This window comes from Protopterus annectens, chromosome 1.part0 (assembly GCF_019279795.1).
Source record: "Protopterus annectens isolate FY-2018-M chromosome 1.part0, PAN1.0, whole genome shotgun sequence".
NCBI lineage: Eukaryota > Metazoa > Chordata > Ceratodontiformes > Protopteridae > Protopterus > Protopterus annectens.
The window spans coordinates 696,596,037-696,612,733 of record NC_056725.1 but is presented as its reverse complement, the minus strand read 5'-3'; positions in this window follow the sequence as shown (position 1 = coordinate 696,612,733).

The window sequence follows — 16,697 nt, the reverse complement described above, 5'->3', positions numbered from 1 at the left end:
TATGACAATTATTGTCAGTAATGTAATATACTACTTAAAAATGTTATTTATAAAAATCTTGCAAATGCACAGAAATAAAGTTCTAACATAGTAAAGTGTGCTATTAATATTAACCTTTTAAATAAAAGGTTTCACAGCTTTTCAAAATTTCCCTAGGGACAGTAGTAAGGGACATTAATGTTATCTGAGGAAGAGACTCAGCATAGCATTCAGACTTTACAGAATGACATTTCTGGTTTAACACAACAATCGGATAAAGCCCAACAACATTTACTAAGGGCACAAACTACAGACGTTAATCTGACAAGACAGTTAGAAAAAGCCCAACCAAGATTTACAAGGGGCACAAAATACACCAACTGACATTGGACAGGGTTCAGCAAAAATGGCTGACTGATCCAGTGCAAGAAAGTAAGCAGTACTTCTTGTACAGATGCATACATGTAGAGTAGGTGTTCTTAAGTTACATTCAATGTGTCAGGTTAAGCCTCGGCATGCTGCCTGGAGACACCGCCAGGAGTTCCCAAGATCATCCCTGGAGACACTACCAGGCACTCCTCTACGATCATCTTAGTGACACCTCCCATCACCCATTATTGCCTGTGCATATTTCATGAACTGCAAAAGAGTGCTACACAAGAGTAAGTAAAAAATTCAACTTTCTTTGTTAGCATTTATTTACTAGGACAATCCAACTAGGCATAAGGCCCTTTATTAGTGTAGGCCCTGGCAGAATAGAAAGGACCGCATTTCTAATAAAACATTACTAACAATTAGCAGTTAATGGTCAGAAGAAAAATAGTGCTCGTTACAGAAATGGATAGGTAGTCTTGACTATTATGCCAGTGGACACCATATCCCACAATGCCGAATCCTTCACAAATGCTTTCTATGGACATCTCCAAGAATGCATGGATCATGCAATCCCAAATAAATCCAAGTCCCTCTCCACCAAAGGCAACCGTCCTGTCTGTTGGACCTCAGCCATTAACAAATTGTATAACAAAAGAAGGAAGCTACTGCACGACAGAGCAAAATCCCATAAAGGGAAGACATCTCTGATCAACATTAGCAGAAAACTACATTCTCTCATAAAAACATCCAAGGCCAACTTTGAGAGAAAAATTGCTAAGGACACTAAAGATAACCACAAAGCCTTCTTCAGCTATGTTAGAAACCTGGGCAGAAACCCTCAGATATGCTCAGAGTTAGTTCACAACAACAAAAAATACACTGAACCCACAGATATTGCCAACATTCTGGCTGACGGGTTCAGTGCAAATTTCTCCCCTCCCTCACCCCCAAAAGAAGAAATACTTATCCCAGCTGAATGTAATCTCCCTGTCATCTCAAGATGTCCAAGTGAGAACCGCCCTCAACAAAGCCAAAAACACAGCATCAATGGGACCTGACGGTATCCCGGGTTGCGTGCTACATGAACTCCAAGAGGAGCTAAACCCACACATAAAAATGCTATTTAACCTTAGCCTTACTACAGGATATGTACCTGAACACTGGCGTACAGCAACAGTGGTCCCACTCCACAAAGGGGGTACCTCTACAGACCCTGGGAACTACCGCCCCATAAGCTTAACCAGCCTGGTCTGCAAAGCTATGGAAAGAATCATTATGGAACTCATAAACAGAGACATAGGGGACCTACAGACACTTGACCCCACCCAGTTCGGCTTTGTAAAGGGCAGATCCTGCCTTTTGAACCTAGTTGACTTTTTCAAAACTGTCACTAGAGCCATTGATGAGGGCAAAGCAGTCCATATAGCCTACCTGGACTTGGCTAAGGCCTTCGACACAATACCCCACTCAGGCATCATAGATAAGCTCAACAGCTTAAACGTAAACCCTTATGTCACTAGATGGGTTGCAAACTGGCTAAAGGACAGAACCCATAAAGTTAAAATTGCTGGAGCAATGTCAGACTCAAAGCCAGTCACAAGTGGTGTCCCACAGGGATCTGTCCTGGGACCCCTCTTGTTCGGCATTTATTTCTCAGATGTTAAAGCAAACATGGGAGGGTTGTGGCGGACAAAGTTCGCAGATGACTGCAAACTAGGCGCCATAGTCGATACACCAGCGGACACATACATCCTAAAAAAAGGCCTCACAGAAACGGACAACTGGTGCCGGAGTCACGGCCTTAAACTAAATGCCAAAAAATGTATAGTCATCCCCTTTGGGAAAAACAAAGTACCCACAAATTATCACATAGACAGCAACCCACTGAGTACAGAAAAAGTAATCAGAGACCTAGGGACCCAAGTCGACAGCGACCTCTCATTTGACACCCACATTGTCAAAGTGGTTAGAAAAACATTCTACCTTGCACACCTCATCATGAAGGGATTCACATCCAGATCCAAGGATGTCATTTTACCCCTATACTCCTCCCTCATCAGACCCATGATTGAGTACAATGCCCCATTTGGTATGTACCTCACTCAGTATTTGCAAGAGCTGGAGAGACCACAAACGTACCTCACCAAGAGGATCAAGGGTCTCCAACATATGTCTTATTCTGCCAGACTAAAGAAACTCCAGCTCTATTCAGTAGCATACCGCCTGCTCAGAGGTGATCTCTGCCTGATGTACAAGGCCATGTCCAATCAGGATCTGATGGACATGCTCCACCTCAAAAAATCCAAATCCATCAGGACCACGAGAGCTAAAGACTTAAACCTCGGCACAAGTATGAATAGGACATGCTGGAGGGATAGATTCATAACCCAGAGGCTTCCCATGCTTTGAAACAAGATCCCAGTTCATGTTAGGCAGAGCCCCTCACTGACTCTCTTCAAGAGAAATCTTGATGAGTGAATGGGAGATCGTAAGTTTACCCCAGGGGTCACATCTGTGTCACTGCTAGACAGGGGCACAGTAAACTAATTCTGTTATATAAGGGGGCCTTCATTATGTCACTACTAGACAGAGGCACAGTATTCTAAATCTATTCTGTGCATTTTTGTACCATTTCATGGGGTGCCAAAAGCCACATCACTATGGCTAGGCTTACAAATGCCCCAGGGCAGATAGCCTAGTACTAAACTATGAAACTATGTTGAATATTAACCAAGTAAAGCTTTGTAGTAGATAATCACCTTATTTGCATTGTACATGTTATAAACATGGTAAAGGTTGGAAATACTGAATAAGAAGAGAATAAGAGGTGTGAGCAATCAACAACAAATAAGTGGCACTACTGCGTTATGTGATATGGTATTAACACTGGCTTTTAGTTTTAAGGGTTGTATACAGCGCTCGTATATGAATGACTTAGCCCAGGAAAGGTACAAGAGATGCTAGGAGTTGTCTTGTATAGTACAGAAGAATGGTGACAAGAGAACTCAGGGCTGTAACAGAGTAGACTGTGAAAGTAGAGAAGATGGGGAGTAAATAAATGCAGGGCTATAAAGCTGAGAGACAGAAGAACCATAATGAAACTGGTATGAAGAGGTGTGTGGGAGAATAGGTTTAAGGGAGAGGGAAAGTGAAAAGGTATATCTGGGGTGGCCATAATGAGTTCATAGCTAATGAAGAGGTAACAAGAATGTCAACATACCTCTCGACTGTCCAGATTTTCACAGAATGTTCAATTTTTGCCTCGTATTTTTGGTCTGTTCCTCATGACATTTGTGATTTTCTGGCAAATTATTGAGGATTGACATCACTGAATAATGCCAGACATTTGAGTTTCAGAGTTCAAATCATTCAGAAAATGCATGCTAATACAAGCTATGATGTTCTAACAACTTTTAAGTTTATAAGTGCAATATTTAAATCTCTCTGTGATTTTTGGGCCTTTATTCCCCCCATTATTTTTGCCTTTTCTAGATTTCTTGTGCCGTGAAGCTGAGTGGTATGGAAGTCAATACAAACTATTTTGTATGGGTAAGTATTTTTGATATCTGAAGCATGAAGTTTAGTTTTATAAAGAAGTTGAGGAATTACCCTGATGAAAGGTATGAATATAACCTCTAAAAGATGGTAACATGGTCAAGAAGTTATGGGTTTGTTTTATAGCAAGTGGGATGGAGTTAGAGTTTGGATACATAGGACCAGATGGAGTCACCTGCACTGATATTAGGTTTTTGAGAGTAGTAACAGGTGTTTGTCTACAGAGTGAAGGGGTTGTTTTGCTAGAGTGCTGATGAGGTAGGTTGCTATTGCTAGTACATTTGTCCAAATTTGTAGATTAGGTTTTGTGCAGTAATTAATTGAGAGAAGGTTAGGGTACCATACAGTTCAATCCTTCGAAATTTTAGGGTACGTAGTAATGTGTTCTGTATATATGAAGTATTAGCAGCAAATCTTGTTACTTTATTGTTCAAGTGGGTGGGATTGGTTGGCTAACATACTCCTAACTATTCTATGTGGTGCTCCCAGTTTTACAAATGCAAGTTGTGGCAATGGTTTTCCTAGTGTCATTTGTAAGGCGGGACTCTATCCTATAGGAGGCACCAAGTTTTGTGTTTTTAACTGCTAGTTTTAGAAAGTAAGTTTTCATATTTTTGTCAGTTATGATCTCTGGAATGTTTTTGTGGTTTACTAACTCAGTTTTGGTGCAGGTGAAAGATTATTCGGGTAAGATAATTGTTTGGGGGTCTCAGACCTCTCAAATGTCCATATTTTGGATGAATGTTCTTATTTTCAGGCTTGATTTACTATTCACACAATTTATCTGAATCCCCCTCATCACGTGTGATTTTTGATGCTATATAGTAAATGGAAAGACATATGACTTCACCAACATACCAGTGCCAATAATAATGTAAAGAAGGAGAAAACAAATCTTAAACCTCTCTTTTCTGAAATAAAATTAAATGAACTTGCATGTTAGAAGTTTTGAAATACAGTTCATTAAAGTCTGCAGATTTGACTCTGTCTTTGATAATGTACTTTATTTTTCCACTGTTTTTGTCGCTGTCTTTTAAAATGCCCAAGTAGGATCCCACATTCCTACTGGAAGCAGGAACAGCTGTCTTGTTTGGTATTCAGATTTTATGCTAATAAGATGTTCAGATTTTTCAAATGATGTTCCTATTTTCAAGGACCTTTGTAACATTTTCAACATTTGCAGGTTGAGAGGTATGGAAGGCCGGATATATATAGTTGAGTTTCTGGGGTTTAGGAGCAGTTGTAAATCATGGAGCAAATCTCCAATATATAGTAGGGATTCTCTGGTTATCTTTCACAGTTTTTCCATGATTCTTAGCAGAGCAGATTAGGGTTGAATAGGGTTGCCAACCATCCGGAATTCTTCTGGACTGGACAGAATTAAGGGACACTGTCTGGAAGAATGGAAAATGCCTGTGTTCGGAAAAGATGGTGCACTGTGCACATTTTTGTTTAGTTTAAAAAAATTACATTTTTTTTTAGGGGCGTTCTTCTTTAAGAACGCCCTTTGCGTCCGGGTGCAGATGACGAAAACAGTGTCTTTGCGACTGTTTACGTCTGTCTACCGCACGCGCGGAATTTGAATTATAAAGAAGAATATGCTGAAAAGCCCCAGGCAAAGCACGAGTCCGGCTGGTGTTTGTTCTGAGTTTTCTCTAATCCAACACTGCGGCACATGTAAGTTCCATTTTTTTTTTCCCCTCGGCTCATACTGTGTTGTATTTTAATGGGGCAGGATCCTGCAGTCCTGAGAGTATGTCCTCCTATGATGCCTAGTAGTAACTATGAACCTGTTTTCAGTTTGCCATCCATGATCTATTTCCTATTGCAATACTACCAGCTTACCATTTTTTAATGTAACATAGGCAATCAATTCTTCAAGGGCAGCATGCATTGATTTGTAGATGAGACACTGAAATATAACATTGTTTGCTAGCAGCAACTTTTCATTAGTTGCAGATCTCTTTAATGTGGAATTTAGATGATGTCGTACTTCTGCACGCTGCAGAGATTGTGCATATTGACTGATATTGGTGGATTTTAATGACATAAGTATGAGTGGCAATTTATGGTTGAAATGTTCTGAACTGGGCAGTTTTGTCATTATTAGTTCATGTGTTTTGTTTCAATGCTTACTGGCAAAATTTTTACAACTATAAACTTAACACACAGTCTAACAAGTGGTGCTGTTACTGTCATCACATCATCACCATCAAAAATAATAAGGCTTGTTGAGGGCAATGTGTTTGTGTGTGTGTGTCTAATAGCTGCAAGTTGAACATTAGCCATATGTTTTTCATTCGCTTATCAATGAGAAATCAGAAGTGTACAGAAAAGTATCTACCATTTTTTTGAGGGGAAGTTGATATATGAAAAGAGTACATATAGCATTACTTCTGCCTGATTACTGATGAGGCTTGTTGAGCAGCAGTGTATGTCAAAGAGCAATATGGCTATCTTATTTATGTGAAGACTTCACTGTCACATCTCATCTGATGTACTGTCTCTAAGGGGGCATGCATAGTCATCTCTCTGTTTTTTTAGTGTGAATTGGTTTAAGGGAACTAACATATGGCCATTTTCATATGGTTAACATATCCTACATTTTAGAGGATGGTGTTGCCACAGCCTGGCAATATATGCTATTTAAGTATATCAGTAATATGCCAGTTTTGTTTCATTAGAGATTCTATATGAGCATGAGCATACCAGTCTTAAAGTTGGGATGGCTGCTAATTCATGTCTGATAGCTGTTATTATGTATTAAAATTTAATACAATCAGGAAGGTGAATCAAAGAACTTTTGCTTGGCTTTAAAAATATGTGCAAAGGGCCAATGATTTGAAAAAACCCAAAGGTAAACTTAATCCACCACTGGCCAGATGCATTTTCTTTGAATGTAGGTTTCAATGCTGTTTCAGTGAATGCGAGTTTTAAAGGCAAAGAAGTATTAAAGCTATGTCTGTTTATGAGAGACCGTATTGCTTGTTTAGCAAATGGCTATTAGTGTTTGTGCTGTAAAATTCAAAATAAAAGTTTTACATTACATCCAAGTATCTGTAATCATTGTAGAAGTAAAGCCGAAAATAGTATGCACACAGAGTTTTGAACAGTATTTATTGCAACTGGGGAGAAATGGAGAGATAGCCAAGTAATGGGAATGGCTGTGTGTGTGTGTGTGTGTGTGTGTGTGTGTGTGTGTGTGTGTGTGTGTGTGTGTGGGTACTGCATGCATGGGGGGGGGGGGGGGCATGTGTGGGGGGTACCGCATTTTGCTTTCATGTACATGTCCAGAATTTTTGACATGAAAAGTTGTAACCTTAGGGTTGAATCATCTCCATAATGGACAGTAGCAACAAGTTTACCCATTATGTGGAGGTTGCTTATATGTTGAAAAGGACTGAGCCCAGAGTAGACCCTTGAGATACACTTACTTTGGTAGTTAAAAAAGAATGTCTGTCATTTCACAGGCTGTTTTCTGCCAGAATGAGTGCTGTTAAACTAGAAGAGAGATGTTGGTCCTATTCCTAATGAAGAGTCTATTTAGCACAAGTATGTGGGATACAGTAGTGAAAGCCTTTGATAGGTCAAAAATGCTGATACAACCAGGTTGCCTTTGTTTCTTTGGTGATAAAGTTAGGAAAGACAGAGACAGACTATCAGACAATCTTCCACACAGTACATGAGTATTACAACTTCCTGAGGGATGGAAGTAGAGAGCCAAGAAAACAGTTAATCAGTATCAGTATGATTTCTAGTAGGGATGTAAATTCCCACTCACTAAAAATCAATTTACAGTGGATATAAAACATGTACACACCAATGTTAAAATGCCGGGCTTTTTGTGATATAAAAAAATGAGACCACAATAAATCATTTCAAAACTTTTCCCACCTTTAATGTGACCTATAACCTGTACAATTCAATTGAAAAACAAATCTGTTAGGAGATAAAACATAAAAAATAAAAAATGTACAATAAGCTGGTTGCATAAGTGTGCACACCTTTATACTACTACTTTGTTGAAGCACCTTTTGACTTAATTACAACAGTCAGTCTTCTTGGGTAGGAGTCTATTAGCATGGCACATCTTGACTTGGCAATATTTGTCCACTCTTCATTGCAAAAGTGCTTCAAATCTGTCAGATTGCGAGGCTATCTCTTGTGCACAGCCCTCTTCAGGTCACTCCACAGATTTTCTATAGGATTTAGGTCTGGGCTCTGGCTGGGCCATTCCAAAATTTTTATTTTCTTCTGGTGAAGCCATTCTTTTGTTGATTTGGATGTATGCTTGGGGTCATTATCGTGTTGAAAGGTGAAATTCCTCTTCATCTTCGGCTTTCTTGCAGATGCCTGAAGCTTTTGGGCCAAAAGTGACGGGTATTTGGAACTGTTCATAATTCCCTCCACCTTGACCAAAGCTCCAGTTCTAGCTGAAGAAAAGCAACCCCAAAGCATGATACTGCCGCCACCATGCTTCAACATGGAGAAGGTGTTCTTTTGGGGATGCAAAGTGTTGTTTTTGTGCCAAACGTACCTTTTGGAATTGTGGCCAAAATGTTCAGCCTTGGTCTCATCAGACCATAACACATTTTCCCACATGCTTTTGAGAGACTTGATGTATTGTTTTGAAAATTTTAGCTGAATGTTTTTCTGTGTAAGAAAAGGCTTCAGTCTTGCAACCCTTCCCCATAGTACAGACATATGGAGAATATGGGAGATTGTTGTCACATGTAGTACACAACCAGTACTTGCCATTAATTCCTGCAGCTCCTTCAGTGTTGCTGTAGGTCTCTTGGCAGCCTACTTGACTAGTTTTCATTTTGTCTTTTCATCAATTTTGGAGGGATTTCCAGTTTTTTGCAACATCACTGTTGTCCCATATTTTCTCCACTTTTTGATGACTGTCTTCATTGTGTTCCATAGTATATCCAATGCTGTGGAAATTTTTTGTACCCTTCTGCCTGATATCTTTCAAAAATGAAAATGCTTTGTAAGCTCTCTGCAAACCATGGCTTTTGCTGTAGCAGGCAACTGAGTAAATGTCAGGAAAATCCTACTAGGACAGCTGAACTTTATTTGGGGTTAATCAGAGTCTCTTTAATTGATGGCAGGTGTGTACCCAAGACTGAATGCTTTAATTAAATCAAAAGGTGCTTCAACAAAGTATTTAGTTTAAGGGTGTGCACACTTATGCAACCAGCTTATTGTACGTTTTTTATTTTTTATATTTTTTCCCCTAACAGATTTGTTTGCTTTTCAATTGAATTGTACAGGTTATAGGTCACATATAAGGCGGAAAAAGTTTTGAAATGATTTATTGTGGTCTCAGTTTTTTATATCACAAAACCCCGGCATTTTAACAGGGGAGTGTACACTTTTCATATCCACTGTATTTATATATATATATATATATATATATATATATATATATATATAAATTATATATGGAGGACTTCAGCATTATTTTTTTATTTTAGGGAGTTAATGGGATGGAGAGATAAGCTGATAGTGGTTTGTATTCAACTGGGGAACACTCCTCATCTTTTATATGAGATTTCAGCCAAGTTTCTGTAACTATGATGACATTTGAGGATTGCTGGGCTATCCATGTCTAGATTTAAGAAGCATTTGAAACAACCTAACTAAAATTGAAATTAAAAGTAGCCCAGAGATTTTTGTTTGGATGTGGAGTAGTGTTAAGATTGGGAGGTTTTTGGCAGAGTGGTAATATTTACTGGATGGTGTAGTAGGTCTATATTTGGATGGACCACTCCACAAAGGTAAAGAGAGAGTAGTATATATGTGGGTATAAAGCTGTTAATCTTACTTTTACACAATGAGTAGCACAACTTAATTGATGTGATCTGTGTCTAGTGGAGCTACAGAGATACTGTGTTCAGATAGGAAACAGGGATTGTTTTGGTACAAAGCACAAAGGAAGGAGAGCATATCAACCAAAGAGATGGAGGGGAAGATATCAGAGAAAACTAGGAAAAATAGAGGAACTGAACGAACATTTCATCTCAGTCTTCATAAAGGACAGGAGTGCCATGCTGATGGAAAAAGCGTGCACAAAATATCTGGGCATGGATAAAGGGACAAAGAACATTTTGTCCAGTGAGGAGTAAAAGCATAAAGACCAGATAGTCCACGTCCCAGAATCAGGCCAACGTGATGGTATCTCCACAGCCAAATACATATTTTTAGCAAATGACTAGCTAGTACAGAAGTGATGAGACTTGGAAATGGACTGTTTCATACCCTTGTATAAGGGCAAGAAACAGGAAAAATATTAAGAATAATTAGAAAAATATCTACAGAAGAAGGATTATGAGAAATTTCTAAAGGACAAGATTTTCCATAAAGCAACTAGGAGGAGGCATTAGTGAAACAGAGTGACCGAGTTACAGATGAATCTGCCAGGGGAGAACCAGCAGATGTGGTCTACTTGGACATCAGCAAAGCATTTGGCTCAGTGCCACAAAAGAGCCGATAAGAAAGCTGGAGAGGCTGAGAGAGGACCAAGACTGTAAAAGATACATGCTTGGCTGAACAGGAGGATATAGAGTTCTAGTGTGAGAGAGGACATGACCAGTCAGAGGTCCAGTATTAATAAATGAAAAAGGGGTTCCAACAGTCGCTAAACATGCTACAAATAAACTGAAGAAGGGGTGACTTGTGTAGCATGCAGTGCAAGTCTCCAGATCCAAAAAGATCCAGATCCAGAAGTAGGAATCCAAGCAGAGGTAAAACAAACACATTTTTATTTACAAAAAAAAGATTAGATACTTTTGTCCTTACAAGTCAAGGACTTCATAAGAATAAATTAAAACAAGCCTAGAAGACAGTTAAATACTATTTTCAAACCAGACATCATTTGCTTATTGGTCAATACCAAATAGTTTAATTAGTTTGGTTGAGTTGAACCTCACCAACTCCTCCTTTTAAAGATTTAAACTATTGAAGATCTTAAACTTTGTGGACATCCCACCTAGTTGAGAAAAAGATTCAAAAGAAAAATAATATGTACAGATAGAAACACATCAAGTCAAAAGAAACCACAAGGTATTAAACATTCTGTTAACCAAGAAAAGCATTTTCTACCCATTTTGCAACCTAGCTGTATGGAATTTCAATACAGGCTTAATGGCTTAATACTAGTATGGTCATTCAAACCGTGAGGGGGGGGTTGCCATAAAAGTTCTTTATATTCCAACTAGCTTTCCCAGTCCCCTCCCCTGGGATCAATGTTAACTAGTTCTAAAATTACAAATTTAAATTCAGTGTGCGTCATATCCAGTAAGATATTTTTAAAAAGGGCATTGTTTACATTTTTGCTGCTCATGCTGTAATAATGCTTGTAAAATTTTCTTAATGTTCTTTCAGTTTTTCCTACATAGAATTTATTACAGTTTTGTGCATGCAGCTAAGTAAACTAGTCACCTACTCCCACAATTCCCTCTTTTGAAGGGCACCTTGGTTTTTAAGGCATTTTCCAGGGTTAGATGCTCAGCCTCTAAGATATACATACACTGATTACGTGCCCCACATTTTTTGGTTCATGTCAACCCCTAGGGTTGAGGTGTAAACCCTTCCCATATTGGCTTTCCCAGTTCCAACCTATTTTAAATATAAATTTTGGGCCGTGTCGTACAATCCTCCCAAACTCAGGGGAATGTTTAAGCATATTCTAATTTTTGCTAATAATCTCTTTAACTCTATCAGATGTATAATTAAATTCAAACTCCTTGTTATTGCTTGTTTTTACTTTGTTGAATAGGCTGTCACCATCAGTCCCCATGCCTATCAAGGGTAGGAACTTCCTACCTTATTCGTTGAGGACTTTCCCTAGGGTATCCTGTAATAATGATTGTGGGTATCCTTTGTCTCGGAACAAGTGTGTGACATTTTTTTTATCTCAGGTGCCAAATCAGCTTTGTTAGAGGTCATCCTGGCAAAACTCCTTTTTTGTGAGAAAGGGTGGGTCCTACCAAATGGAAGGTATGAGCTGCTAAAGGTGGGTTTACGATAGATTATTTTATTTAAAACTCACCTCCATCAACTCAATGGTAGTGTCCAAGTAGTGGATAGCTTTTTCTATGAAAATGGTAAGTGAATTTCAGAAAATAAGTGCTCTTATTTAAATGTTCTATAAATCTTGTGATGTCATCTTCCGGAGCATCCCAAAGGATGAAGATATCATCCAAAAATATTAACTAAAGGTTTATATGTTTTTCTAATTCTGAACCAAAGACAGCTATTCTCCCACGCTAACAAAACTGGATTGGCACAAATGGGGGGGCATGCGGCACTCACCACTACCCCTTAACTTATCTAAAAACGGTTTCCCGTGCGTAATCCAAAAAACTGTTCTCTAACACTACGGAAGTCATATGTTCAATAATGCTGATTTGTTCAGTCCTTAAAGTGTTGAAGGTGGTGTCTGTTGGTCTCAGACACGGCAGAGAGAGAGAAACAAGAACAGGATTAACCTCTTCAGGGATGATACAAAGATGAGTGTGGAAGACCCGTCTACAGGATTTGGAAAAGCTAAGCAGGTAGAAAAGTAGGAGTTGCAGTTCAGTAAAACATATTGAAGTTTGCCACCAACTCCTCTGATGGTGTAAAGTATCAGGAGGAGATTTAGTGGGACTGATGCAACAGAAAAAGGAATGACAATGCCACCTGAATTTAGACAAGAATAGGCAATCCCACCTGAATGTAGACCACCAGGAGTAGAGTGAGCAGACAGCAGCAACAGTAAAAAGATTCCTAACATGTCCCTTCTGTCTGAACTGAGAGTCACAGCAGGTAAAATAATATATCCAAATAACTAGAAGCTGCTTCAGAAAAGAGCACTGCATCATTGCTAGAAAGATGCAAAGACACTAACCAGCTTAAAAATATATATAGTACAGCTCAAATGCTAACAATACCTAAACTAGGAACAGGACTGGTGATATTAAGAGTGAGCCAGTCGTTGTTTTTTTAGGACTGACAACTAAATTATTAATGCAATCTCTAATTCTAACACTGGGACACAGAATACATACACATTCAGTACCACAATCACTTCCACATTTACCCCGTTTTTTAGAAATCTGCTCAACAATCCTACCCACAAAAAACTGACAACAGAAAAAATAACTAGGAAATTTATTCCTTCCCTGTAAAAGAAATCAGTTAAAAACAAAATGAAAACACCAGCAAAGCTAGAACTTCCACTGAGTGACCTCCCAAACCTCTTGTATCAGAGGCGCATGGGATATATGCAAATGATCCTTATAAACATCAGGTGTTTCAGCTAACTGACGATTATGAATGCACACATCCTCTTGTCCCCACTTCACATTTTTATAAAATTTATTTTGGTACTTGCATATTATCACAACCAGATTTCAAATAGTATGAAATGTGAACGCATGGCTTTGATGACTGACTGCAATGGTCATTGACTTGAATGACTGCAATGGTCAGGGATTTAGGGGGGAAACATTGTATGAGGGACAGGAGAGGTAGAAAATGGGGAGTGTGGGGAACTTCCCTTTTCACAACCACTTTTCAAATTGTATGAAACACAGATGCATGTCTTTGCTGATTGACTGCAATGATCATTGATTTAAATTAGTGACTGCAATGCTCTGTGATTTAGGGTTAAAAGCTTTTTTTGGAGGGACAGCAGAGATAAAAAAACAGGGAGCGTGGGGAACTTACCTTTTCACTGATATGATTTTACAGTGATACAAGCAAGCCATGGCTTAAGAATAACTGCCTAAACGCACCATCACTACTCAAAGTTATGCTGAGCTATACAAATTATCAAGGCAAAAGTTAGATAAAGGACTACTTTGAACCACAACAGACCTGAAAGTCACAGTCCAACAACCAGCAGTGGTGCTGTCTTGCTATATGTTATTTTGATGAAAGAGGACTTCTCTTATGTTCTGTCAGTAAGGACATTTTTGTACTAGCAGCCATCTTCATTTTATTTCACATTAGCTTATGACGGTAATGCGCACTAAGCAGGAAGAGGAATATTTCCGTTATTCCTTTTCCTGCTGCCTGACCAAACTAATACAACAGTAGTAAGCACCTCGAAGACCCCTTTTCAATATTACTTACACTCCTTTCCCGACAGTGATAATTATGGCTCATTCAAAATCTGGTTGCGATAATATGCAAGTACCTTTATTTTATTTTTTCTGTTCTTTTTTTTCTATCTCTTCCTTATTTTCTGTATAGAAATAACAACTGACTACTATGTAAGTACAAGCAGTTAACACTGTAAGCCATCCAAGAGGCATGAAGCTGCAGTTTCCAATAATGCAATACCTAATACTGAACATTTAAGTACTATAGGAGTACGACTACAGCAGGAAAATACCTTACACTTTGCTACAGTGTCTCTTAGGCAAATATCTGGGTCATGTATGGCATAATGACCCTGTCTTTTCTAATTCTGGAGCCTTATTGGACTAAATTGGTCCATCTGCCCAGAGGCTGGCCCTGCCTAGAATAATGTCTGATATCTACAGGGTTCTTAGGTGTTAGTGCATTTATTATCTGAATATTAAAATGGGTTAGGGGATATGCTTGCTTCTGATTATATAAACCCAGAGAACTCCAAAGTGTTACATTTACATTTGCCTATAAGGTCAGCTTGATGTTTTAAAATGTTGGCAAGTATTTCTGAAGTTTTGATCATATTCTAGTTGTATTTTCATATCTGAGTAGGGTAATCACAAAACTTTCTTGCAGTCGTATTTTTTTTGTATATCCAGAACAGTATTGTGAAAAATCACTGCTACACAGTTCTTTCTAAATCAGGCTTTTATACCCTCTTAACCCATTGTGTATTGCTAGTGCTGTTACATTCCTCTTGTCTGGATAGATTTCTAATTTCTGTAGATAGGTTTAAAGTCTGTTTTAGTGCTAAATACTTATAATCTGGTAGCACAGAGGTTTAAGACTAAGAGTTGTTGACAAGCTGCATCTTGTAGCCCATGGTTAATTTTCTCAGCCTTCCATTGCCTACTGGGTGACTCTGAGCAAATTATGTAACCAGACAGTGCTCCACTGTTGCCCCCAAAAAGGAACCCTTGTACCCAGTGGGCTTACTGCTTAACAAATGAATTAAAATATAACATTATTCATATCCAGTACTATATAAATTGTAGGTATTAAGCCTAAGCAGGACAGTACTCTATGGAATCCTTGTGCTCTATCCCCAGCAGAGGAGCTGCACCCCAAGCAGATCAGTACCTTGACACACCCTTGTACTGTAATCCCTGTCAGGGGACCCCCCCTCCACAACAGGACGGTACCCTGCTCTGCCCTTGAGCTATGTTACCTGACAAAGGCCAGTGTCCCCTGTTTGTGTATGTTGCTTTGGTCCATTATGAGTAATCTTGTCTGCTGTCACTATGCCTACATGGCTGTAAAAAAATGATCCCCTACTCATCATAATGTGATGTGCTGCAATAAGGTGGGCACACCTTTCATCATACTGTAATGGATGTCGTAGTGTCGTGATTATGCTAATGAAGGGTTGTAGCACAATGCAGCTTTGGACTGCTGCCATAACATGCTGCGTTATCAGCCACAGTCACAGCACTGCCTTACTTTACTGAGACCATGGCTCAGCTGGGAGATCATGTACACATTCAGCCTGGGCAGAAACATCACCTTCTAAGGCCACCTGGATATGCTAGTCATACTTTGCATTTTGCAACCCTGTTGTCCAGTGTTGCACATCACTTTGTGTCCAATATGTGGGGTTGTACATATGAAGCTACATACATTGTACATATGACCTACAGACTATAATTGTCCTCTCCAGGTGATGGTTACAGCAGAACTTCCACCTGGTGCAGCCAGGAGACAAAGCTCTACCTCCATCTGCTACACAGAGATTAGGAGATGCCCCTGCTGGGCAATATGATGACCCTTCAGTAAGACTGATGGGTCCCCCTGAGTCACCCAGCAGCAAGTACAGTACCTAGTGATGACCAAAATGAGCTGGCAGCTGAATGAAGCTGGCAACTAGAAGCCTGTCTTTGTACAGCTGATAGGCCTGCGTGGCTGGCCAGCTCTGCTCACTAGGCTACCAGAGCTGCTGCCTGCCATTGATGCCTGCTATTGAAGTGACTGATATTAGGCCATCCTTGCAGCTCCCTAACGTCCCATTATGATGTTGTTCTTCCTTGCTAACCCCCTTGTGTTAACACCTTAGCAGTCAGTCTTTGCCTCGTTTGCTTCTTTTTTGGCTTCACTTCACTTTCTCCACCTTCATTACTTGCAGCACATCTACACCAGACTACTTCCTGCCACTCCCTTTTTAATACAATGAAAAATGGGCACCTGTCCCAAAACATGCCAGCCTTTCCCACACCAACTTCCATTTATGCTGATCTTTTGCTTGCTTTTCTCCATTTCTGACTTTATCACCTCTTTTCATCCTTATTTATATGATAATATGACTAAGCACTGTATGGGCCTTGTATGGACTTCTCGTAGCACCTAATTTAGAGCTATGAAGTACTTCACTGTGTGAGTGAAGTACGTAATGCTGGGGATGCCTCCTCATTTAGGATTTCACTTTGGTCATATGGCCTCCTATAGCATGGCCAATCCAGCAGCAAGATTACTGCCATTATCATGGCTGTGATGCTTACTACATAGCATTTTCACTGGCATGACAGCACTATGCGCCACCAAACTACATCTTTGTGCTATTTAGTGCAGCACAGTGGTATTACAAATAGGATTACCACCTATCTCTCTTT